Genomic DNA, 27,618 nt, shown 5'->3' on the forward strand with positions numbered 1-27,618 from the left:
AGACAATTCTTTCCAATGGGAGAATATCCTATGCTCTGTAGGATTTTTAACAGCATCCCTGGCCACACCAGCAGATGCCAGGAGCACCCTCCCATGAATGATGATAGCTAAAAATATCTCCACACATTGTTAAGGGTACAAAATCATGACTGGTTGAATTAGGCCATATTATAAAGGGCCTTGTGTATGGACTTATTTTTTAGGTATGCAATAAGAAACATTTAATGTTTTTTAGTAGTAAAATAACATATGTGGCAATGTATTTCAGAGGATAAATTAGAAGAGGCTAGACTGGGGACAGGAAGATCTATCAAAGAGCAACTGCATAGATTAAGTGAGGGGCAACAATAATATTAACAAATACAGTGACAGGGATGTTTAGAGACAAGTTGAAGAGAAAATTTTGGAGATAAACAGATGCCATTCACTCTACCTGGAAATCCCTCCACTTTCTCTTCCTTCCTGTGCTCACCCATTAAATCCAACTCAACGTCAATGTTCAGTTCAAAATGATAGGAGTTCCCTTGTGGTGTAGCAGATTAAGGATCTGGCATTGTCACTGCAATGGCTCAGGTTGCTGCAGTGACGTGGGTTCAGTTCCTGGCCTGGGAATTCCCACATGCCACAGGTGCAGCCAAAAACTCCACAAAGTGACATGTACTACTTTGAGCCCTGGTAATTCATGATTTCGCCTTCTCTTAGGGCACCTTGTGATACTGTTCATTCAATGCCTAGATTATAAACTAGATTTTAATTTTACACTGTAAAATCCTTAGATACAAGATCACATTTCCTTCATATTTGTTTCCTACTCAGCACTCAAAACCATGCCTTCCATATAGCAGATAACTAATACTAGTAATTGAGTAAATGATGGAACTCTGGCCTAAATTGCTTCATAGATTTACAAGTGTCCCTTGAATTCTCTCTACAAGCATTGGGAGAGTCTGGGCTTAGATTAACCAGCATTGCATTCTTTATAGATCTGTTTCCCACAGTTCCTATCTACTCATATCACTGCATGAAGTTCTTATTCATTAACCTTATAGCTTTTCTTATAAACTGTTCCTTGGAGAAATTCAGCAAAACAACACCCACATGATCCTTAAAAAAAAAAAAAAAAAAGAGTGACTAGAGGCTAGATGGTATCAAACTAGTGAAAAATGATATTAAACTATGTTAAAGAAGACCTGAGGAGGGGTGTTAAGCAAAAACACCCATCTGGATTTTTCTCAAGGCAAATGTTTTTTCCTGCATTTCTCACCAGGATCACTACTCACTCTATTCTCTCAACTATATTCTTAGCCAATCACTCGCATCTGTCTTACTCATTTGCATGAGCAAGTGGCAAGAAATATTAATTGTGAACAAAGCTTTCATTACATGTTAGGAAATCAGGTACCTGAGAGCTAATCTCTGGTGATAGAGGTTGGACAGACAAGTAAAATCATACTGAACCTCAGACACTCTGTAGTGGGACTGTCTTTCTGCAGCAATGAAAGTGGCCAAATTGTTCAAATCAATGTTTTGTTTTGTTTTGTTTTTAATATGTACTATGAGTTTCATACTCTACTGTCAAAGCAGGAAGTACAAAACGAATAAAGTGAAGGTATCTGCTAGAAAGGCTCTTACAGGGCACAAAAGAGTCAGAGGTAACTCGTATCCATGGCAGCATAAGGACGGGCTATTTCCTGGTTCTGTCTGCTTCAAGCTCCTTTTTCTACTGTTTCAATTTATGGACCATTTGGGGTTTTACATGTGTTGTCTCTATTCCACACCAGATAACCCAGGCATCATATCTATGTGATTTTGATAAAATTAACTCTCCCCCATACACATGATGTCTTTGTACCCATTGCAAAGTATACTAATGGGTTAAGGTGACAGAGAAGCTAAAAGGAAATAATTGAATATTAGATACATTAGTGTTTTTAAAAGTCCCTTGGCTATCTCCATCAATTTTGGTTCCCTCTCTAACCTCTCATCTTCGCTTCAGCTTCTTGCTTACTTACTCTTTCTCTACTTTAACAACTTCCTTCTCAAAGCCAATAAAAATAAAAATAAAAAAAGTCAAGTTCATACTGTTAGTGTTTTCTTATACAGGGCATTTTCACCTTCTTCTTATCTTGCCTTTTCCTCCAGACTCTTCTCAGGAGTCCTTATTTTCATATTCATTAGAGTATTTTCATAAACATACGCAGTTATATACCTTCAGTAAGTGCAGTTCTGGCACCAGCTGTTAGGATAATTGTTGTTTTTTATCTGGTTACATCTTAAAAGCAGAACCAAGTGCCAAACTACTGATAATCAAATGTAAGATTTCAGAACTGAGAGGCCAGAAGGATGGGTGGGACGTTATTTCAGTTTGGAAAGCGAAGATCACCTAAAAGAAAGAAGGGGGAGAAAAGTCTTGGAGAAGGAAATTTACATGATCAGGAAAATAAAGAAACTAAAGACACTGAAGAGCATATGGGTTTAAAAATGGGACAGAATAAAGCTGAGAATCATAGATGTGACATACAAATTTGAAATAATTGTGTTTTATTTTCCATCAATTAATATTTACTTGGTACTATTAACAGCAGTAACATCAAAAAGTAATAATGAAAACAAATAGTGATATTTACTGTATAATAGATACTGGGCTAGTTTCTAGAGTTACAGAGATGAAGGAAGTGTTATATTTCTTTGGCTTCCGGATGCATGTTTCCCCGCAAATTTTAATAGTACTTAAATTAGAATTTATAGAATTTATCTTAACCGTTCAGCTATATATTTTTTTCCCTGAATAAATCTTATTAAACAATGAGACCTTAGACTCGGAAGTATGGTAAATCATCAATTCAAGAGGCTTACTTGCAGTCTAGAGGATGTAACAGTGGAAAGGGATTGAGGGAAAAAAAGCATCCTAAATGAGTAAGGAAAATGTATGTGAAAATGACAACTTAAGATGAGTGGGAGTTGGTGGTAGGAATCAGCAGAGTTATACACATGTGAAGAAGATGATTGGCCCAGGGTAGTGATATAGCAAAAGAAGGGAAGGGCAGGGGTAGTCATAATGAATAGATATGTTATTTCAAAGAAAGAATAAGTCAATATCACTGAATTTTTTAATAATATGAGCCAAAATTGAGAAAGTGATCAAAGATATTGGTAAATCTTCAAATATGACTGACTAGGAGGATGACAGTTCATCAAAAACTACGTAGAATCCAGACTCAGCACATGGGACATTGAATTTTGCTCAGACATTATGAATTAACCAAATGGAACAACACATTAAGGAGTTGAAAATATTTTAGGGAGCAAAGATTAAGAAATTAAAAATATAAAGGTCATGGTTGTTTGTCAGAGTTCCTTTTTCCTTTGCATTATTCTAATATGTAAATTAATTTCTCAAAAATCATTGTTAATTTCCTTTCCTACTGATCAAAATGATGATGTTTCTGGTATACTGCCCAATTGGAGAAGATGCCTTTTTCCCCAAGGGAAAAAAAACCCTTTTCCAAAATAAGCCTGCATTATAAATAACTTTTAACTTATTTAAAATAAAATTAGTATATATTTTATTAATATTTCAAATAATAAGTAATTTATTTAAAGATTATACATTTGTTTAAATACATATCTTAAATAAAAATTATTATTATTATTCACTGGACACCTCTAAGTGCCAGGCACAGGATAGGTGTTTTAGGGTAGAATCATGAACCAAGTCTTTGTCAAACCCACTGATTGAGACTCAGAAAAAAAGTAAGAGGGTTTTTAATGGGAGTATTTTATGTGCCAAAACCAACAGGGCTAACCATAGGTTATTTGTGACCATAAATTCAGGCAGTTCCATTAGCCTGGCAACAGCAAGGTGTCCAAGAGGGCTTTCTTTATAAGTATATTAGGATGATACCAAAACCATCTTCACTCTGTAATGACCAACATGAAAAGTTTTACTAGGACATTCATCTTGAAACAGTATAGTTTAGCAGTTGGCACCAAGCTAACCAATCTTAATAACTCAAGCGCTAATGTGAAAAGTGTTCTGAATGAAGAGAACAAAAACTGGTTCTCCATCATTTGGCCCTGCTTTGTAACTAGATAATAATACTTTGGCTTTAAATTTTTCTGGAAGCTCATACTATATATGTATTGGTGTAGAAATTCCACCATTCCCCAGTACATACACCCATTACATTAAACTTTTCAGGAATTATAACTCCAAGGATTCTAGAGAGACTGATTGGATGAGTGTCAAAGAAAAGGCATAAATCACCCCTTAAGTATGGGATTCATGTCTGATCATTTCCTTTCTAAGTCCACCTCAGTTTGGGGGTGTCAGATAATGTTATTTTCCCTGATATTGCCCAAATTACTTTTTGGTTAAGCCATAAGGTTTTATGACACTGAGACAAAAAAATGCAATATTGGAGATGGGACACAGGTTTTATGTCACGAAGATAAAAGAAATTGCAACATCAGGAAGAAGGCATCCTCCAGAGTGCAAATAATATGACTTTGTGTCAATTTATAGGAAGATAAGTCATTACATCCTTTTTCACTGGACTTTTTTTTTGTTGGGCATCTAGGGAGCAAACCTGCTATTCTGTGCCCTTACAAAAAGAACAATGGGTTTAATGATTTTAATTTGAAAACAAAAGTGAAAAGTTTATTTATGGAATATGTAAGCCTAGTTGTAGGATTTCCAGTTTATTACATGAAAGTGAGAACTATATGATTTAGGGATAAAGTATTTTCGAAGGTAGTTAGTAGTTATGACTCCAGTGGTCAATCTCTGATAGAGAAGAGAGAAACACCTAGCTCTGATAAATAGTCTATTATAATATTTTATTCTTATTAATAAAAATGATGATAATGCTCTGTTATTAATCTAAGCATTTTACATGTGTTGAAACAGTGAATTCTTGCAATAAACCTTCACAGTAGGTACACTATAATTATCCCATCTTATAGATGAAGAAACAAAGTTTCTTCAAGTAACTTACCCAAGGTCGTACAACTAGCAAGTGTCAGAGGCAGGCTTTGAACCCAGACCATCTGACACCAGACACTGTACACTTACCCACACTGCTGGACAGCCTCTCTATGCCAGTGACACTTTTGCAGATACTTTCACTGCCTCCATAATTCATTGTATCCATGAATCACTGTGCTCTGCTTCTGCAAGTCAGTCCATCACACCACTGATATTTAATCAAGAACTGGTCAGGTGTGCTGCTTCTCCTTTGGCCATGATTATCACAAACTGGTCTTGGCTGTCTAAACAAGAAGGGCTCTGTATTGTCCATTTTGGCTGCCATACCAAAATACCACAGACTGAGTGGCTTAAACAACAGAAATGTATTTTCTTACAGTCTGAAAGCTGGAAGTCCAAGATCAAGGTACCATTAGGGTTGGTCTCTGATGAGAGTTCTCTTCCTGCTTTATAGATGGCTGCCTCCTTGCTGTGTCCTCACATGGTCTTTTTCCTGTGCAACCACAGAGAGAAAGAGATCTGATGTCTCTTCCTCATATAGGATTAGGGTCCCAGTCTAATGATATCATTTATCCTTAATTATCTCTTGAGAGTCCCTATTTCCAAATACAGTCATGTTAGGGGTTAAGGCTTCAACATATGCATTTGGGGAGAAAAGAACTCAGTTCAGTTCATAATAGCTTCTTTCTACCAAATATTCTTTCTTAAAATAAACAAAATCCCTCTATTTCAGGTCTCCTCCTGGCCTATACTTCAACACTATTTTCGTCTTTTATATCCTCTATATGTTACTCCCAACTTCCAAGCTTTTCACCTTTTGGAATAATACAGTCCAAAGACTGTGTATAGTTTTCATGTGCTTTAGAGTTTTCATGTGCTTTAAAGTTTCCAAAGCACAACACATCTGTGCACATACACAAAATACACACACACACACACACACACACACACACACATATACACATAATACACATATATATTTATAACATCAAAGAGGGGTCTGCTTGCTTTCATATTCCAATAAAATGATCCTGAGTTCCTATCCCACTTCTTGCAAGAACATCTCTTTTCTTTTCCCAGGGTCCCCCTTCCTGGGATAACTGCAAGGGATGTATTCTTTTGCAATTTAAGACATCAAGCAACTTGGTTACTATCATCTAAAAAAGAGCAATCAAAAAATATTTTTAGATAACTGAAGAGTTTCACTGTTTTCTACTTTTGTTTTTGGAACACAGGGGTCTTAGAAGTAGATTCTCCAGGTTTGGAGTGAAAGAAGTGCTTCTTGAATATTACAATCAAACTAATGCTACTCAAGTTTGGGACTCTCAATGTTTCCACAACTTAGTTCCCAAAGCTCTTTTAACTGATACTCCAGAGTTTGTCCTTTCTGCAAATCTGTACTCCCAGAGTGTCTTCTCCAAAGAGATTTCCACTGCACAGGCCCATACCACCTGCTCTTTTCCACCTCATAACCTAATTCCGAAAGTGGAAATATCCCTCTTTTGTGTTCCAGTACCCATGTTATTTCTTGTCTCAGAATGTGACATTTTTATCTTGTAAGAACCTTATCTTATTCAGTCCTACCATGGGTAGGAGAAACATCTGTTATTAACAATCATACTTAACAAATAAGAAAACCTTGGGTGAAGGAAGTTAAATGACCCATCTAAGGTCACAACACTAGTAAGGGATGGCCTAGCCTCAAATCTCAGGATTTCTGACACCCCACAGCTCCCTTTACCGCAACTTCATGTTCTCTCTCTGATTTCATTATGGGGTCTTGATGTCAGTTGGTCTTTCTGTTAAGTACCGCCTTTTCTCTGAAAAAATCTTTCTTTTTTTTGTCCTTGATATTCCCAATAGTACCTACTAGTTTATCAAATGTCCCTTTTTTGCATCTTCTGCATTAACAAACCACCCATCTATGGGCAGTCACTGTTAACTTGTTAATGTAAATGATCAAATTGGAAATTTTTTGTAAAAATAAAAATAAACCGCTAATACAGTAAAATTAACCAGCAAGCTAATGTAACTGTTTGTAAAATACCCCACTTTTGATGTCATTGGTATGTGAGGTCCTCTGGCAAAATAGTCCCCAGACCAAAGGTTCCCAAAGGCCTAGACTGAGATACCATCATATAGTATCATCCATCCAAGCACCAATTTTTCTACCTGTGGAGAGAGAAGATTCTGCATGCCACAATCTAATCAGGAAAAGAGACTTTGGGGTATTTCCTGAGAGCAGTGTTAAATGCTTCTACATATTTCTGTACTCTGCTGCCTCTGACTCAAAGGTCTGTTATCAACCCTAGAGATTCTTACATTCCCTACAATTACAATAACCATCTTTCCAGAGTCTAACCAAGAGCATTTATGATTGCTAAACTTTTAGGTCAGAAAAGATAAACACTAGACAACTTTTGACAAGCACCCTAGATAATTCAGCTAGAAAAATATTTTTTCCCCAAACATTTTAAGTACATACAAGTTGGTTAACATTATAATTTGCTCTTAGTAATGACTTTTAAAAAATAAATGGATATTTTCAGTGTTAGGCATCTTGTGGATTGTAAATTACGGTGGATTTGCCCTCCATTACTCATTTTTGTTTGCTTTTTAGAATCTGGAAGTGGGAAGTGGTAGGGTTCTCACTTTTTTGGGTTTTTTTTTTCTTTTCTTTTCTTTCTTTCTTTTTTTCTTACTTTCTTTCTTTCTTTTTCTTTCCTTCTTTCTTTCTTTCCTTCTTTCCTTTGTCTTTTTAGGGCCACACCCACAGCATGTGGAAATTCCAAGGCTAGGGGTCTATTCGGAACCATAGCTGCCAGCCTAGGGAACAGCCACAGCAATGCAGAATCTGATCCACACTGCGACCTACACCACAGCTCACAGCAATGCCAGATCCTTAATCCACTGAGCAAGGCCAGGGATCTAACCTGTGTCCTCATGAATATTAGTCAGATTCGTTTCCACTGAGCCACAAAGGGAATTCCCTGTTTTTTAATTTCTAATTGACTTTCAGATAATTACTCCTGCTTTAAACTGTTTTTAGTAGTGGAAAGTTGGAACATTAGTGTCCAAAGAGCCACAATGTATAAATGCAATAAATATTTATTTGATGTTGGGCTAATCTAAGCACACACCTGACCAAAGGCATCCACTGTTACCCACCCTGGTGTACTGTGGGTCCTTCCAGAACTGTTTCTGTGCACTTATTTATTTATTTATTTTTTCTATGCATGTATTTTAATTCCACAAAATAATATAATGGTATACACTGTTTGATAATTTTCCATAATTAATTTAAGCAGCCCACTAATCACTGGATTAAAATATTTTCATCATATTTTTATAAATGAAAAACTTGTAGGCTCAGAGAAGTCAAGTTACTTACTACCTGTTTGACTTTTAGCAGTGGGTTGAGAACTTGACTGCAGTGGCCTGGGTCACTGTGGAGGCACAGGTTTGATCCCTGGCCTGGTACAGTGTGTTAAAGGTAATTGAATTGCTAATTTCAATATTACCTTTTTAAAAATGTTTTAATTTTGGTATTTGGTTGGTTGGTTGTTTTTTATAGCTTTACCTGCAGCACATGGAAATTCCTAGGCCAGGGATTGAATTGGAGCTGCAGCTGCAACCTATGCTGGATCCTTTAACACACTGTACTAGGCCAGGGATCAAACTGTGTCTCTACAGCAACCCAGGCCACTGCAGTCGAATTCTCAACCCACTGAGCTTCAGCAAAAAGTTTTTTTCACTTTTTATTGAAGTATAGTTGATTTATAATATCACGTTAGTTTCAGGTATACAGCCCAGGGATTCAGTTATACAACCATATTACCTTTTGACATGACTTGTTTCTTGTTGAAGCAGTGGTATCCACTGAAGTATCCCAATCTTCTGTGTTCCTTTTAGGTCCTTGTGAGATGGCTAACAAATTAGAATATAATTCAGACTTTGAAGCATTTTTCTTCAACCCTATTAGGTCCACTAATCCAAATAGAATTTAATCTATTACCTGATTTAATTCAGCCTAAATGCATTAAATGAGTATTAGTGGATATTTAGTATGTACTTTGTGTTAGATACTGATACTTTAAATGTGAGCATTAGTAATATCATGTTTTAAAAACTGAGACAACTTTACTGAAGCTAGGTTATGGAGAATTAATATACCTTAGAGGGAAAAATAACAGCATGAGAATTTTTTTAAAATATCTGTGAAATATCAGATCCCATTTAATACAGAATTTGACAATATTCAATCCTAAAATTGGCCAATGTTCTGTGTGCAATATCTATGAAAGAAAAGTTTGCCAAGCAAATTAATGTTAACAAGAATCTAGCACGGAAAACGAGTAGCCTCTTGGGAAAGCTGACTTTAAGCAAGCACGTGATAGCATTATTTGCAAAAACTACTAGTTGAAGATTTTAGACTTTTTCATGTATCTGAGGAATTTTTTGGACTTCTATTGTTAGCCACTTGTTTGCTGAAAGTAGTCTATCAAAAACTTCTTTTTTTTGGAGAAAATTGGAAGATTATATAACAATAAAGAAACATGAAAATGTAGATCAAAAAGTTACAAAGAACAAAATAAATGAGAAAAATCTTTTAACGTAATTCATTTTAGCAATAAGTTTAAAGAGATAAAAGATTAGGTGGTCATTTTTATAGAAAGGTGAAAAAACACTTGACAGTATTCATTGCCATTCATGAATTTAAAACAATTCAATAAAGTAAGAATAGATGACTACTTCCTTACTGTAATTGATACAGTCCCAGTTGAAAAGGCTATTAAAAAGTTTTAAAGCTTTTTTTCCTTTTCTCTCCTCTCTGCCTTCCCTTCTGAACTTCCCATTTACCAATAATACAAAATCATGAGATTTTTACCATATTTACTTAACAAGCACCTAACTCTATATGAATGAAACTTGGTCTACTTAGCAAATGTATCTTGAGAATGACTTATTCCGTGAGGCCATGGGCTTATACTGGGAATAATGGGTGAGACTCATAGAAAGATAATTTTAACTTTAATATAATAGAAACTTTCTCATTGTCAGAGCAGTATGAAAATATAAATGACAGCACTAGTAAAGAAAAGCTTTCCCTTATGGGAGGTATTCAAGCACTAGGTGGGAAAGTTGGAAAGAGAATTGAAACTTCAGGAAAGTGTTGAACTACTTGATTCTTAAAACCAAGAATACATAATGTTGATGAGGATAGTGACATGAGTGTGAGAAGAGAAAGTAGAAGAAATCAAGGGAATGTCGCTATATGCATATGTTCAGGGGCTAGACTATGTGATCTTAAGCAAATTAATATTTATAGTCTCAGTTTCTTCACCTGCAAAATGGACATAGTAATAACCGCACTGATCATTAAATGAGAAGCATTTGGCATAGAGCCTGGTACACAGCGTGTTAAACGCTGGGCACTGTGTCTGACACATAGAAAACACTCCATAGATAATGTATATTATTAAACTCTTTTGAGTTACTTAAAAAACTATCCATCACACCTGGATTTCCCCAGAAGGCCATTTCTTTCTTTTTTGGCCATTGCTTTCTGCCAGGAGGGGCCAGTAAAAAAAGAATAGCTTTATTGCTTTGCCAAGCAAAGAGGGATCATCATGGGCTAATGTCCTCAAAACTATGTCCCCCAAGCCTATTGCTTCCTAATCTTCATCTTTTGGGTGGGAGGGGGGAGTCTAATGATGAAATCATAACTTCATGTGGGACTATTTTATTGAGCTATTTCCGCCGAAGAATAAAGTTTTCATATGATGCTGTATAGATTCACCAAAGGTGTCTCACTCTTCTTGATTTACCTGCTGGTGACTGATTGGTTTTCAAAGGATTTATTAACTTTTTTATTTTTAAAAAGTACAAAATCATATTTGCTTATGATGAGCCAAAACTGAAAAATAATCTTTCTTTGTTTTGTATGTAATTGTGAAAAGTTCGATCTCCCTAAGCTTCTGTTTCTTTACTTCTGAATATCATGTAGTATACTAAGCAGAACTTCAGATGAATGTGTGGAAGAATAAGTGAAATGTGTGCAAAAAAAAAATTCTTGTGAGCAATCTCCATATGGCATAAAATCAAAACCATAATGTTCATAAACTCCAAACTTTTACATTCCTAGACAGTTAGTAAAGAGAGATGGTCAATGCAGTGTGGGATTTCCAGAACATTTACATCTGTAATCAAAAAGACTTTAGAAAAAAACATCATTGGTAAAGTGTCATTCACTCTGTACAGAAATGTTTCAAATTTCCTTTTCCTACTTTTCTGTGCATTTTAGTTGCTGGTGTTTCTGTTTCAGGCACCAATCATTATAATAAGGTGGATACACACAAATTCAAGGAGTCACAACTGGGAGTTCCATTGTGGCTCAGTAGGTCAGAACCCCACATAGTCTCTGCAAGGATGAGGGTTCAATCCCTGGCCTCGCTCAGTGGTTAAGGATTAAGGATTAAGGATTCAAAGATGCCTTAAGCCATAGCAAAGATCAAAGATGCAGCTCAGATCCAGTGTTGCCATGGTTGTGGCATAGGCCTCAGCTGTAGCTGCTGCTCCTGTGGCATATGGAATGTCTCCAGCTGGAAACATTCCATATGCCACAGGAGCAGCCATAAAAAGAAACAAACAAACAAACAAAGGTGTTACAACTGGACAAATGCGAGTACCATCAATATCAGTTAATTCCTTCCACCTTGCTAGAGATGTGTAATAATTGATTTTTAGGCTTAATTTATTTTCTTCAAAGAGATTTAACTTATATAGGAGGTATAACCAATTTTAATGAAGTCCAGAGGCAAGAAGACCAAATATCCCCAGCTTGCCTCTCATTCACCAGAAGACACCCTCCTTTGCATAGTCCTCTTCACCACTAATTTTTAGCCTGGGTTATTTTTTTCTCATTCCTACAAATTCAAATGGTCTATAGACATCTCATATGAGAGTTCATCCTGACTAATTATTGCATGTAACTCAGCCCCCAGGAGTCTAACTCAAGTCTGTGTGTAGCTGAATTGTTCAATAAGTGAAATTTTCTAATGAGGAAACCTTGTAGTGGTGAGCTCGCCATTGCAATCTGCAGCTCTTACTTTGAAACAGCAAAGAACAAATGTTTTCATTCATCCCATGTAAAATCAGCCTTGAATGTTTGTAAGACTAGAGGGACAGGCTCCACTTTTATAGAAATGATTCACATATTTCTGTCATCTTGGGCATGCATGTTACTCATCTGACTTTCTTGGAGCCATTTCTGTAAATTAGCTAATTCACCAACACAGACACATCCAGATCCAGATTTTTTTTTTTTTAGAAAATTTCTTACATCAGCTTTGCACCTTACTAACAAGTTAGTCACTGATGTCAGCACAGTTGAAGTGTGTCATTCTCCTTTGTAAAGTGATCAGAGGATTCATAAATTCACTTCTATATTTTTATTATAAAAAAGCAAAGCATGCGTTTATAAATTTATAATATACTAGCCTTATATTGAAAAGTGAGCCACACTTGAAGTCACCCGACAGCCACTAAAAGAGGAAACAAAGAATGACTTAATAGCATTGAAGTGGTAGTTGGCTACCCCCGAAGTAACCACAGGAATCACATTTTAAACAAGGAATGATGAACTAACCTTTACTGCAATGTGCTCTGAAGCTATTTCGTATGAGGACAGGGTACCCTGGCATGTAACATTCTTTTCACAGCTCATTATATGACTTAAGCCATAATAAGAACAAGATGGGATACACAGCTATTTTGTGAGCAGAAAATTTATTCTCCAGAGAAAACAGATTGTTTAGGATGTGTTGATATTGCTTTGGTCCTTTTTTATAGAGAGAAATATATAAATTTTATTTCAGATTATATCTCTACAACTGCTTCTGTAATATGGTGTTAAGAATATTCCTCATTCCTAAACTAGTAAGAAAAAACAGCAAGGCAAAGGAGCCAGGAGATATTCACCTTGGTAAAGAAAAGCCTGTTACAAAGACAAATTCAATGTCTTCAGCTCAGAATACTATCTCTCTCATGTAACACTAAATATAGTCAGCACATCACAAGTGAGGAGAACAAAAGAAGAAAGGGAGAGAAAAAGACCTTTAAAAAAATTACTACCTCTCTCAAAGTGACAATAGATTATAATTCTATTAATTTATAAGCATAAATGCATGTATACGAACTGATTCAATAAGTTTCTTTGGTCCTCATGTTTGTGTGACTTCCTCTCTAGAGATCTGACAAAAGCGTAGCTATAGAAAACATATCCTGATCCTTCTTGAATCTCTCTCTCTTATCATCCTAATTTAGATGGCTGTTTACTTTCTCATATTAAACTGAACATGTCATAGCAGGATATCCCTGACCTTCTCTGCATGTGGTCAATGTGCAAATTTGAAGTAAAAAATTTCTTCTCAATGCCTCCTCAAAATGTCTCCCACCTGGGACAGACATGGCTCACTCTATATGACTTCCTGTAGCCCTGTCAGCTATTCTCCCTGGCAGCACAGATGAGATGTTAACTCTAAATATTTCACGCCTACTTAAATGTAGGATACAACTATAGGTAGTGTTTCTAACTAGGCTAGAAATGTCTCCTTGCAATTCTCCAAAACATCATTTAAAACAACTTTTTGTATTTTTAGGCAATTGATCGAGATTTAAAAAAAAAATCATCTGCATCTAAATGTCCCAAATTATTATTTTATCCTTTATTTATTTATTTATTTGCTTTTTAAGGCCGCACCCACAGTATATGGAGGTTCCCAGGCTAGGGGTCCAATCAGAACTACAGCTGCCATCCTATGCCACAGCCACAGTAACGCAGGATCTGAGCCGTGTCTGTGACCTACACCACAGCTCATGGTAACGCAGAGTCCTTAATCCACTGAGCAAGGCCAGGGATCGAACCTGTGACCTCATGGTTCCTAGTGGGTTTCATTTCCACTGTGCCACAATGGGGAACTCCTATTTTATCCTTTAATGAATGTGATCACAGTAATAGAATTTGTAATAAAGTACATAGAAGTTATTCCTGAACATGTTAATATTTGTCTGTGAGTCAAATCTATTTCTATAAAAATAAATTTAAATACTATAAAGTATATAGAAATATTTTTGACTGTAGTTCACATTGTTAGTCAGTGGGTTAAGAACCTGACTAGTATCCATGAGGATGCGGGTTCAATCCCTGGCCTCACTCAGTGGGTTAAGGACTCTGCGTTACCATGAGCTGAGGATGCGGGTTCAATCCCTGGCCTCACTCAGTGGGTTAAGGACTCTGCGTTACCATGAGCTGTCCTGACTAGTATCCATGAGGATGCGGGTTCAATCCCTGGCCTCACTCAGTGGGTTAAGGATCCAGCATTGTCACAGATGTGGCTCAGATCCCGCATTGCTGTGGCCATGGCATAGGCCATAAGCTGGCAGCTGCAGCTTCAATTCAGCCCCTAGCCTGGGAACTTCCATATGCCACAGGTGTACCTGTAAAAAGAAAAAAAAAAATTATTTTGATGATTTTAAAACACTTAAGACAATAGTGGATGTTATTTTTGAGATTTCAAATTAGACTGTAGGGTGGCAAAGTATAAAAAATTTCTAAGGTCCCTTTCTGCTCTAAGATTATATTATTTTAATTTTAGATTTTACTCCATTTAAAAAAACTTTTGATTCAGCTTCGCAAGTTTTTTTCCTTTTTTTTTTTTTTCTTTTTTTTTTCTTTTTTTTTCTTTTTATGGCTGCACCCACTGCATATGGAGGTTCCCAGGCTAGGGGTCCAATCGGAGCTTATAGGTGCCAGTCTACGCCAGAGCCACAGCAAAGCAAGATCCAAGCCACGTCTGAGACCTACACCACAGCTCACGGCAACACTAGATCCTTAACCCACTGAGCAAGAGGAACCCATGTCCTCATGGAGGCTAGTCAGGTTTGTTTACCGCTAAGACATGAAGGGAGCTCTGGCTTTGCAAATTTCATGAATTCCTTCCCATCTTGCAATCTTCTGCAAGGTTCAGAACTTGGATCATGCAAAATTTGTGGTGATCCAAAATATTCTGTCATTTCAGAGAAATATTAATTTCTGGGAAAGCTACTAGAGCCAATTTAGGTTTCCCAAGGTCCTTAAAACTGTGACTGGTCAATGCCCAACAAAGCTACTGTCAACTACAATACACTTCCTAATGTTTCATAAGCCAGAGTAATGGTTGTCTGTCCATTCTCTGCTGAGAATAACTATTAGGCCATGATACTGGCACCTCCTACAAAGAGCTTTAGACAACTTTCTAGAGAAAAAAAAAACCTAGCCTTCTCACAATCTTCTCACTTTGTCCCAAACTATCTCCTCACCTCCTGGTCAGATTTTGCCTTTACCTAGATCCTTTCATTTCATCTCTCATTCTCAGCCCCATGGTTGCCCCTATAACTTGAGAATAGATTTGCCCTCTTGAACTTTGAGCTCTGGAACTCTTATCTCTTCTGATATGGTTTGTCATAGCTCAATCTTATCTTACCACCCGGGGAATAGCTCTTACATCAGCTTGACTTACAAACCTTCAGGAGGTGTAAAGAATCCATCCTATCTCACATCTCCTGCACCATAATAGAGTATGTGTTCCAGTCCCTTAACTATTCTCCTAACTTGATGTTTCCCAATCTTTCCTCCATATATTTGCCATTATCATCTTTAAACACTTCAACATCTCCTTAAAGTCTTTCATAGTTCCATGCTGCTTTAAGATCTATCCCAAATTCCTAAAGCCCAAGAACTACCCTAGCCAATCAAAGGCTCTCTACATTCCTTTGTTCCAAAAACAGGTGTCTCCTCACTGTCTCCAGAGCAAACGAAGCTCATCCTACCTCCCACTTAGTATGTCCACTTCACCACTCTCTTAATCTTATCTAGCATTCAGGTCCTAGCTCAAGCTTAGTTCCTTCATTAAACTTCTCATGACTGGTCCACATTGCTCTACCCCTACCTGAATATATCTGGCAAATGGTATGTCATCTGTAGTATTCATTGTGATACTTAACTATAGCTTAACTATATAGAATTTCCCTATGTTTTTACAAATGGTCATCTAATGCATAATGTGAATGAAAAGCCTTCCTAGTGATAAGTTCCAGGAAGATAAAAACTGTATCTTAAAATTCTTCAAACTGCTTAATACTAACAAATAAATACTTGTTGAAAAAAGTACCAAGAAATTCAAATGACTTTCAAAATTGTTGTTCTGGTCATTGTTGGGTTAAGACAAAGAATGGGCTAGATTTTCTCCTAAGATGTTTTTTATCCCTGTATTTCTCAGATACTAAACTTTCAGTGTTTTGTTTATGGAAGCTATAAGTATAATTTTTGTTTCCAAACAGCTAGAGGGATTAATATCTCAATGCCCCTGCTATATTTCTAATTTGGCATGGTTTTTTTTAACTTCCATGAGTAATTTATTTTGATTGACACCAATTGTCTGCTTTTCAAATACTTCTAACCTGATCTCTGATCAGGAGGAAGAAGAGTGGAATGATTAAGATTTGGTTTAAATCCCTGGGTTTAAATTCCACCTCTACCAATTATGAGTTATATACCTTAAGCAAGTAGCTTAAGCTTGTTATACCTTTATTTTTTCATCTCTAAAGTGGAAGTATTAATAAAAAGTGAATCTGCCTTATTGGGCCGTGTTAAGGATTAAATATATTCATTAAGCAGTAATTATATATAGTAAACACAAAATATATGTTAAATCTTATTGTTATCAATCATTTCTCTGTAGGCTAAGAATCAAACATGGAGGCAACATATGCTCTATGATGTAATTCTTTCTCTAACTTCCAAGTGCTATCAATATTTTCCATAGTTTGATCTAATTCACAATTTTGAGGTAGACTAAGGATATTAGTCTGCCTTATTAGCCTGATTCTTCCCTCGGTCACAGAAAGGGAAAGAAGTGAATTCCCCTCTTCTACATGGTTCCAAATCAGAGGGATAAAGGGGCAAAGCCAAAAGACAAGATGAGAGCAGAGAAGATAGTCTTCTGGCATTTTTTAAAGAAGTTCCTCTTTTGGTGATATATTCAAGCCCATACATAAAGCATTGAGTAAATAAAACATCAACATTTCTTACTCCAGGGAGTTCCCGTCGTGGCTCAGTGGTTAAGGAATCTGACTAGGAACCATGAGGTTGCAGGTTCGATCCCTGGCTTTGCTCAGTGGGTTAAGGATCTGGCATTGCCGTGAGCTGTGGAGTAGATTGCAGACATGGCTCAGATCCCGTGTTGCTGTGGCTCTGGTGTAGGCTAGCGGCTGTAGCTCTGATTCGACCCCTAGCCTGGGAACCTCCATATGCTACGGGAGCAGCCCAAGAAACGGCAAAAAGACCAAAAAAAAAATTTTCTTACTCCAATTATCTGACTTGATTGTGTTTTAGCTAACTAAATTGGCCTGTGGGTTAGGTGTATTTAATGAATTTGGCACAACTCATTGGTTGCTTTTGTCCTAAGTTCATTCAGCCATGTATTTGTATGGCAACAGAACTTGTCAAGATGAAAACTGGTCATTTAAAGCCAAATTTTATTCAAAATTTCCCTTGTTTTAGCAATGCAATTATTCTTTATAATTCCCCAAAGAATACATATTTAACATTTTAAGTGTTTTTGAAATCACAGTTATTTTTTAAATTATACATTCAATTAAAAGAATACTAATTTTCCATGAAAATTTATAATTGTCATCAGTGCTAGCATTTTTCCAGGTGTCTTAAGCAACCACAGAAACAATATAGAAAGAATAAAAATATAAATCTGAACAATAATGTAGATGTTGAGATATGAGTATATTGAATGTTGAGAAAGTTATTAAGGAAAGGTTCATTCCAAACACTCCAAACATTCCAAACATTCCAACTGGACCATTTCTCACCCCTATGGATTCTCCTTAGCATCTTCATATATTCTCCAAGATTCTTCCTGTGCCATTTACTTATCACTTACTTATAGTTCTTCATAAGTTAGCAGAAATACATCATGAATGATAGGTTTCACTCGGTCTAAATCAAACATTTTAATGAACTTCTTGGAAGGCCATCAGTATTTAAATCCTTCAGTGCTTTTTTCCCCCAAAGTGTACCTGAATTATTAGTTTTTTTAAAAAACCCTCATCAAATAGACTTAAGAGAATTATAATGATTTATATAACTTTTGAAATGCTAGGATTCAGTTCATTTCACTTAATATTGACTTTACAGTGCACTAGGAGGCCCATTTTTAGTACTGGCTTAGTTTAATCATGTAATCTTGAGCAAATTACCTAAGCTCTTTGACAAAAATCACTACATTGAACAATTTTGAAATAACTTCTAAGTTTATTTTCCTATTTTTCATAAGATCTCCAACTCATATAATAATAAAAAAAATCACATCTGTAAATTGCAATTATGTCTCATCTATCCTTTTGCAGTTGCCCTGACTGCAGTTTGAAGTGAGTGCAAACTTTCCACTCAGATGTGTTTTATTGGGTAAAAATTTACTTAATAGAAATGACAATAAGCATAACAACTTGATAATTGTGAGTAAAATACTCAGAATGGATAAGCACCAGGTTAAATATTGATAATGTGCAAAACCCTCTTCAAGAGAAACAATAATTATGTAACCACATCTATAAATTTATCCTGTGGCTAAAAATGTATTTTCAACCACATACATCCTCATTCAGAGTTAATGCTAAATACAGTAAAAGGGGAAAAATTGGTGCAGTCTGGAAGAGTAGTTAAAGCAATTCTCATGTTGCTGAAATGTAGCCAAGAATATCGACTGTAGTGGTTGGGTGTTCTCCAGAAACACTGTGACATAAATTCTGTTGCATCAATTAATCTATAGGAAGACTGGTTGAGGGTATGTGGCTCTGCTTCCTAAAAGGATAAAGGAGAAAATTTGCTGGATGCACTGAAGCAGAGATTGGGTTTTATATGATGCTTCTACTTGGGAATAAGCAAAGGTTCAAAGTTGACAGAAATCAGTCTGTTTGATGGAAATTAGTCCAAAGTCCTGAAGAAAACCAAGCAGTGACCTTGAATAAGTCCAATGCACTCTGCTTCTTGCCATTCCTATGTCCTTCTAAATGTTTTGCCTGGTCACTTGAATTGGTATAGTTATCCTAAAATGGTGCCAAAAAGCCTGGAATGAGGCAACTATACACCAGAATTGTTCATTCTGCTGTTCTGCTTTCCCAAAAAGAATGTGGCCAGCCAATCCTAGAGGTGTGGGGCCTAGCAATCTGTGTTCTAAAAAAGCTCTCCATGTGACTGTATGTATGACTGATGTTTGAAAACATCAACACAGATTTCGTCATTTCACCATGCTTCCTCCCCACACCCACCCCAACAAGGATAGCAAGGCTTAAGTTGACTAGAGATATTAGATCCAGTTTCTAATTTCAGTTCAATTTTATTAAAAGAATCAGAAAGATCTGACACCTTGGGTTTTTTAATCATTTTTAAAAAGCATCACTATCAAAATCTAAGCATTCAATTGAATAGAATAGTTTAATAAATATCTGTTTATCTTAGCAACCTTATCTTCCAGAGAGTCTTTGAATTAAAGAGAAAGGTGATGATAATGAATTTACTCTTTCATATTGAGAAGAACCCTAGCAATATGCCATCTCAGATAAGAAAGGAATGAAAAGCTCTTCCTGTGTTCTTTCCTTTGCTTCACTAAAAGTAACAATACCTCTGGAAACTTTCTCAGTGGACCAAGAGCTATGTATAATAAAGCTAGGATATTATTTTCACCTATGCAAATGAAGACTAAAAAGCTGAAGGACAAATTCAGCTGCAAATACATTTAAAAAGTTAGAAGGGTATTTGTCTCCAAGCTAACAGTCTGGAGCCTGAGCTCATAGTACAGCTCCAGGTGTTAGAGACTCAAATCATTTCTATCTTCTTGCTGAACCACATGTGGCTTTCACGTGGAAATCATGATCCAAAACAGTGGTTGATCCATTAGTCGTGTCTATATTCTGAGCAGCAGGTGTGAAGGGGAAAGAAGACATGTCTTTTACTTAAAGAAAGCATTTCAGAGACTGAACATTCCATTCTTTTTAGATCCCATTATGTATTTATACATAGCATTCTTTTTCAGATCCCACTACCTGACCTTAGTTATAGTGCCACATCTAGTCCACAAGGGAGGCTGGAAGAAGAAATCTTTGTTCTAAACAGCCTTGTGTCCAGCTAAATAGAAAAAAAGACTGAGGAAAATGGCCACTGAGACTCTGCCACAAATGATAACATCCAGGGCTAGCAACAGTGTGGGAAATTTTGGCTTTTTTAGAAAAAATATTGCTGGTAGATATATAAACTGATGCCATGTTTCTAAGAACAATTTGGAAATATGCCTCAAACACTTTAAAACATGACTTCAATATGCTAAAGAAGTTATCCTAATTTTTTTTAAAAGGATACAAATTACTATAATTTTTACTGTAGTGATTTTTTTTTCTAGTTGTGGTAAAATAGACATCAAAATTTACTATCTTTACCATTTGTAAGTGTACAGTTCAGTAGTATCAATTACTTTTACACTGTTGTGCAACAAATCTCCAGAATGCTTTTCGTTTTGCAAAACTAAAACTCAATGCCCATTAAACTGCAACTATCCATTTCCTGCTTTCCTTTTCCTCTTACTCTGCCCCCAGTGCCTGGCAACCATCATTCTACTTTATGTCTCTATAAATTTGACTACTCTAGGTACTTCATATAAGAAATATAATACAATATTTATCTTTTTGTGTCTGCCTTATTTCACTTAGTGTAATGCCCTTATGTTTCATCCATGTTGTAGCATGTGTCAGAATTTCCTTATTTTTAAGGCTGAATAATACTCCATTGTTTATATAGGCCACCTTTTGTTTATCCATTTATTCCATCAGTGGACCCTTGGGTTATGTCCACATTTTGGATGTTATGAATAATGCTGCTATGAACATGGACATGTAAACACAGCAATTTTTTTTTTTTTACCTTAGTGATTTTAAGAGCACAGTTTTTGTTCATACTACTATTGGTGGTAGTATATGTTGCTATAACAATATAACTTTTGTTATTGTTATAGCAACATATACTTAGAACTTAACAATATTCATTTATTGAATTCATTCTCTGATCGTCAACCTAAGACTAGTCATTTTGCTTAATGACATTGCTATCTGAGACACATTTGGTAAATCATATCTGTCAGCATCCTCTCAAGAATGTATAGACGAATTTATGTCTTGCAAAGCATTGGATAAAATAAACTTCAACTTGTGATCCCTACTTATGAAAAGACTTCTCATAGAAAGCTAAAGCTGATCTGAGCACAGAAGTCATACAATATTAGAGTTGAAAATGATTTTGAAAGTAAACCAGAACTTTTAACTCATTTTAAAGATAAAGATACCAGAGTTCCCGTCGTGGCTCAGCAGAAATGAATCTGACTAGCATCCATGAGGACGCAAGTTTGATCCCTGGCCTTGCACAGTAGGTTAAGTATCAGACGTTGCTGTGAGCTGTGGTGTAGGTGCAGACGTGGCTCGGATCTGGCATTGCTGTGGCTATGGCTTAGGCCGTTGGCTTCAGCCCTGATTCATCCCCCAGCCTGGGAACCTCCACATGCCACAAGTGTGATCCTAAAAAGACTAAATAAATAAAGATACTAATTTGAATATAAAAATGAATTTAATATCTGGGTTTTTTCCAATTTGGTGTTATTATGAATACAACTGCTATAAACACTGATGTACACATTTTTGGTGTGAATGTTAAATTTTTATTTTGCAGTGTTTTTGTGTGAACATGTTTACATTTCTCAAAGCCCTAGGAGTGAAATGCTTAAATCATATGGTAAACACATATTTTACTTTATAAGAAACTGAAAAACTGTCTTCCGCAGAGGCTATATCAGTTTGCATTTCCATCAACATGTATGAAATTTCTAGTTGTTACGCATCTTTTCCAGTGCTTGATAATGTCAGTTCTTTTGGATTTTATTTTTTAATTTTAGTATCTCATTGTAGGTTTAATTTGGATTCCCTAATGGCTAACAATGTGGAGCATTTTTCATGTGTATTTCAGCATCCATATGTCTTCTTTGTTAAAATGTCTTTTTTAAACCTTATGCCCATTTTTAAATTGGGCCATTTATTTTCTTATTGTCAAGTTTTTCAAGTTCTTTATATATTCTGGATGTTGGATAGATGATTTGCAAATAATTTCTCCAGCTTGTTTTCTTATTCTCTTTACAGTGTCTTTCACAGATCAAAATTTTTAATTTTGTGAAGTTCAATTTATTAATATTTTCTTTTAGGGATCATGCTTTTGGTGTTATAGCTAAGAATTATTGGCTTAACCAAGATCATTAAGATTTTCTCTTATGTGTTCTTATGAAAGTTTTATAGTTTCTTGTTTTACATTCAGATATATGATCCTTTTTGAGATTTTTTTATGTAAGGATGAGATGTAGGCCAAAGGCCACTTCTTCACCTATGGCCGTCCAATTGTCCTAACCAGTTGTTGAAAAGGTTATGCTTATTCCAAGTAGTTGCTTTGCATCTTTATTAAAAATCAATCAGCCTTGTTTGTGTGGGTCATTTTCTGGGCTCTTTGTTCTATTCCATTGATCAATGTGTCTATCCCTTTGTTAATATCATACTATGTTAATTGCTTTAACTTTATTGTAATCCCTAAAATAAGATAGTGAGATCATCCACTTTTTTCTTTCCCTTTTTTTTTTTTTTTGTTTGTTTGTTTGTTTGAGATATTCTAGTTCCTTTGCCTTTCTGTATAAATTTTTCGTTGTTTTTTTTTTTTGTTTTTAGGGCCACACATATGGCATTTGGAAGTTCCCAGGTCAAATCCAAACTGCAGCTGCTGGCCTATACCACATATCCAAGCTGTGGCTGCAAACTACACTGCAGCTTACAGCAATGCCAGATCTTTAACCCACTAAGTGAGGCCAGGGGTCGAACCCACATCCTTATGGATACTAAAGGGTTGGGTTCTTAACCCACTGAGCCACCACAGAAACTCCTCCATATAAATTTTGAAATCAGGGAATTCCCCTTGTGGCTCAGGGGAAATAAACCCGGCTAGTATACATGAGGATGTTGGTTATATTTGCGGCCTCACTCAGTGGGTTAAGGTCTTGCCGTGAGCTGAGGTGTAGGTCGCAAACACAACTGGGATCCTGCATTGTTTCGGCTGTGGCAGAGACACAGAGCTGCAGCTCTGATTTGATCCCTAGCCTGGGAAATTCCATATACCGCAGGTTTAGCCTTAAAAAGAAAAAGAAAAAAAATAAAATCAGCTTTTCAAGATCTACAAAAATCCTGCTAAAACTTTTATTGCAACTGTTCTAAGTCTATAGGTCAATTTAAGGAGAATGAACATCTTAACCATACTGAGTCTTCCAATCTACAAATACAGAATGTCTCTTAGACATTTATTTATTTATTTAGGTATTTTTAAAAACTCTTTCATCATAATTTTGTAGTTTTCAGTGTATAGTTCCAGTATGACTTATTAGATTTGTACCTAAGTAGTTCTTTTTCAATAGAGCTGTCACATGTGATTTTGCTTTTTAATGTTATTTCTAATTGTTTATTGCTAGTGCATAGAAATACAATTGGTATTTATATGTTGTCTTTATAACCTGTTACCTTGCTAAATTCACTTATTTATCCTAGGATCTTTTTTGTATTTTCCTCAGGATTTTCTATATGATAATCACGTCTCTATAAATAAGGGGATTTTTTTGTCTTCATTTCCAATTATATGCTTTTTATTTATTTTACTTACCTGTTGTACTGGCTGGAACTTTTAGTACAATGTTGAATAGAAGAGCTGAAAGTAAATAGCTTTACCTTGGTTTTTGAAAGCATTCAGTCTTTTATTATTAAGTATTAAGTTAGCTGTGGCATTTTCACAAACACCTCTTTATTGGGTTAAGGAAGTTTCCTTCTGTTCTGAGTTTGCTGAGTTTTTATAATAAATGAATATTGAATTTATCGAAAATTTTTCTGCAACAATTGATATAGACATGTGATTTTTCTTCTTAAGCCTGTTAATATAATAGATTATATTAATTTTCAAAAATTGAACCAATATTTCAGTTATAGTTTATCCCACTTAGTTAAAATTCATATAATTAATTCCCCATGAATAGTATGTTACTCCCTTTTACATATTGCTGGATTAAATTTCCTAATATTTTATTGAGTATTTTTGTGCATATGTTCATGTGTGATATTGTCAGTAATTTTTTTCTTTTGATCATCATTTTTAATCTTGTAATGTCTTGACCAGGTTTTGCCATCAGATTAGTGCTGACCACATAAAATGAATGGGAAAATTTTTCCTCTTCGTCTATTTTCAGGAAAAGATTTTGTAGAATTGACAATAGTTCTTTAAATGTTTGGAAGAATTCATCAGTGAATCCATCTGGACCTGGGGATGGGGAGCTAGTCTAAATTATGAATTCAGTATCTTTAAGAGCTATTCAAATAATCTGTTTCACATTGGGTGAGTTGTGGTAGTTTGTGTTTTTTGAAGAATTGGTCCATTTAACTAAGCTGTCAAATTTTTTCGTGTAGAATTGTCTACAGTATTCCCTTGTTATCCTTCATATCTGCAGGGTCTATAGTGTTATCTCCTGATTCATTCCTGATAATAGGGAACTTGTATCTTCTTTTTTATGTTAAACTTATTAGAGGTTCATTAATTTTGTTAATCTTTTCAGAGGACCAATTCTTTGTTTCATTGATTTTCTCTATTGTTTTTCTGTACTCAAGTTCATTTATTTATGTCTTTATTATTTCCTTCCTATATTTGCTTAGGGGTTATGTTACAACTCTTTTTCTAGTTTCCTAAAATGGGAAGTAAGATTATTGATTTGAGACTTTTCTTCTTTTCTAAGGTAACTGGACCCCACAAAGTTACATATGCTATATTTTAATTTTCATGGAACTCAATATATTTTTTAAGCTTCTTTGAGATTTAGCAGCATGGAAAATTCTAGGCTTCCAGGGCTGCTTGGTCCATTTATAATGATTTTGACAAGAAATAAAATTACATAAAACATACTGACAATTATTTTTTCAAAATGGTTTATGCTTTTCTTAAAAAAATGGTCTATTTTCTGTAATTATTTTCATACAAATTATTGAAGTAAAAATGGGTATTATAAAAACTTACAAGATATTGACTCATATTAAACGTTACTATTTGACTTATTTAACCTATAAAAACATTAGTTTTTTTATATAAAAAATATGAAACAGTGTTTCATGTGGTTCAACCTAATAATTCTTATAACGTGCTGCATACAGTTTTTCTTAATCATTGCTTCTCAATATCCTATTTCAGGATTTAGGATAACAAAGAAGAAAAAAATATGTGCTGCACATCAGAGTTTGCAGTATGACTCAGAAAAAGCTGAGGTTGTAAGTCCCCTAAGTCTCCCAGATAAGAGAATAAATTCTTGAGAGCTGATTAAAAGAGAAAGATGAAGTCTTGTCTGGTTAACTTAAGTTTTCTAGAACATCCAGGAGGTCAGGATGCCAGAATAAGAAGATGATGCCAAAGATGAGGTCTCAGGAGTTCTCACTGTGGCTCAGGGGTTAAGAGCCTGACATAGTATCCATGAAGATGCGGATTCAGTCCCTGGCCTTGCTCAGTGGGTTCAGGATCTGGAATTGCCACAAGCTGCAATTCAGATTTGGTGTTGCTCTGGCTGTGGTATAGGCTGCAGCTGCAGCTCCAATTTGACCCCCAACCTGGGAACTTCCATATGCTGCAGATGTGGCCATAAAAAGAAAACAAAACAAAAAAAAAAGATGAGGTCTCAGGTAAAGGCTACTTGCTGCATTTTCGGTTACAGGTGACAATTTAGTAAGTCCTAAATAGGGTAATGTATAGAATTAGCTAGATAGAAATCTTTTTCTGTGGCTTACAGTGTGACTTCTTCTTCTTTTTTTTTTTTTTTTTTTTTGTCTTTTTGCCATTTCTTGGGCCGCTTGTGGCATATGGAGGTCCCCAGGCTAGGGGTGGAATCGGAGCTGTAGCCGGTGGCCTATGCCAGAGCCACAGCAACGTGGGATCTGAGCCGCTTCTGCGACCTACACCACAGCTCACGGCAACGCTGGAACCTTAATCCACTGAGCAAGGCCAGGGATTGAACCCGCAACCTCATGGTTCCTAGTCGGATTCGTTAACCACTGAACCACGGCGGGAACTCCTACAGTGTGACTTTAGGCACATCTGCAATTTTTTAACCATGTCTGTAAAGCAGGCATCACAATCCCTAATTTTTAGTGTTGTTGCAGAGATCTAACATATATTTAGTACCTGGCACAAATTAGGGGCCCAATATATTTTAGTTGCCTTCTAATCAGTCTCTAAGGAAGTCATGCTCTGAAAAACCCTAGAGTTAGGGAAGTGGTATTTGTCACTGGTTTAAGCATGGGCTTTGGAACAAAAATACCTATATTCAGACTTCATTGCCGTATGACTGTTGGTAAATTGCATAACCTCTCCACCCCTTATTTTTCTTTCTATAAAAGATGTAACAATATTTCATACCTGCTCAAGTTGTTGAGACTCAATGAGCCAACACAGGAAATGTGTTTAGTATTCTTCCTGGCAAATAGCAAGCACTATATGAATGCTATTTATTAGTACTTTGGGAAAATTAATTGGGATAGAAGAAAACTCATTTTGAAGGGAAACATGAGTTTCAGAGGTGGAGGGGAAAGGAAAGGGAGGAGGGAGATGAGGAGGAGGAGTAAGAGGAAGGGAGCAGAAGGATAGGAGGGGGTGAAGACAGAATAAAAGAAAGAAGAGGAAGGGAGGAAGAGGAGAGGAGAGGCAATAAGAGGAGGAAAAAATACATTTAAAATATTCCCTTTCGAACCTTTCCAAAGAAAAGAAAATCATGGACTTAGAGAATAGACTTGGGGTTGCCAAGGGGGAAGGGGAGCGAGTGGGAGCACTGGGAGCTTGAAGTAAATAGATGCAGAATGTAGCCTTCGGGATGGATGAGCAATGGAATCCTGCTGTGTAGCACTGGGAACTCTGTCTAGTCAATTATGATGCAACAGGTAATGTGAGAAAAAAGAATGTATACATGTAAGTGTAACTGGGTCACCGTGCTGTACAGTAGAAAATATATATGTATAAATAAATGATAAAAAATAAAATAAAATATTCTTTCTTTTTTCTAAGTGGGGAGGAATAGTATTAACACTGCCAAACAGGATACTTTCTACATAATATGTCTCTGTTAATGAAATCTAGAGTATTTTTGTATGTTTTTGAAGGAAAAAAGCAGGTAATGAAGAAATGCCCAGAGAAAAGGGCTTTCCACAGTCACTAAATGAGAATGGAGAGCAGAGGCTGCTGTGCAGGTATGTCATAGCCATTGTGGATTCCATTTCAGAGAAGAGAAATTGTGAGTGACAGATAATCACTTCATTTGCTTCTTGGGTCTCCTGAGATAGTTCTTGATGCAAAAGTATCTTTGAGGAGCTCCTTAGTAATTTTTCCCCTTAATGGATTGATGTCTTCATAGGACACATTGTGAAAATGGTTT

General features: G+C 35.9%; 2 long non-coding RNA genes across 2 annotated transcripts in view; one reads left to right on the forward strand and one right to left on the reverse strand.

The window, feature by feature from the left end:
- The window catches only part of LOC110256225 (uncharacterized), a 686,264-nt gene that overhangs the window by 643,362 nt on the left and 15,284 nt on the right, over positions 1-27,618 (forward strand). The gene's annotated exons all lie outside the window — the stretch shown is intronic.
- LOC146397774 (uncharacterized) lies at positions 2,240-27,059 on the reverse strand. Its single transcript, XR_014824960.1, has 6 exons — positions 26,610-27,059; positions 23,894-24,090; positions 12,488-12,531; positions 8,826-8,914; positions 5,075-5,480; positions 2,240-2,383 (listed from the first exon to the last, which is right to left on the reverse strand). It is a non-coding gene; the product is annotated as an uncharacterized LOC146397774 (long non-coding RNA).

This window comes from Sus scrofa, chromosome 13 (assembly GCF_054392235.1).
Source record: "Sus scrofa isolate SSC_HxYL_T2T_F1_AM1 chromosome 13, Sscrofa_HxYL_maternal_Yorkshire_Landrace_v2.0, whole genome shotgun sequence".
Taxonomy (NCBI): domain Eukaryota; kingdom Metazoa; phylum Chordata; class Mammalia; order Artiodactyla; family Suidae; genus Sus; species Sus scrofa.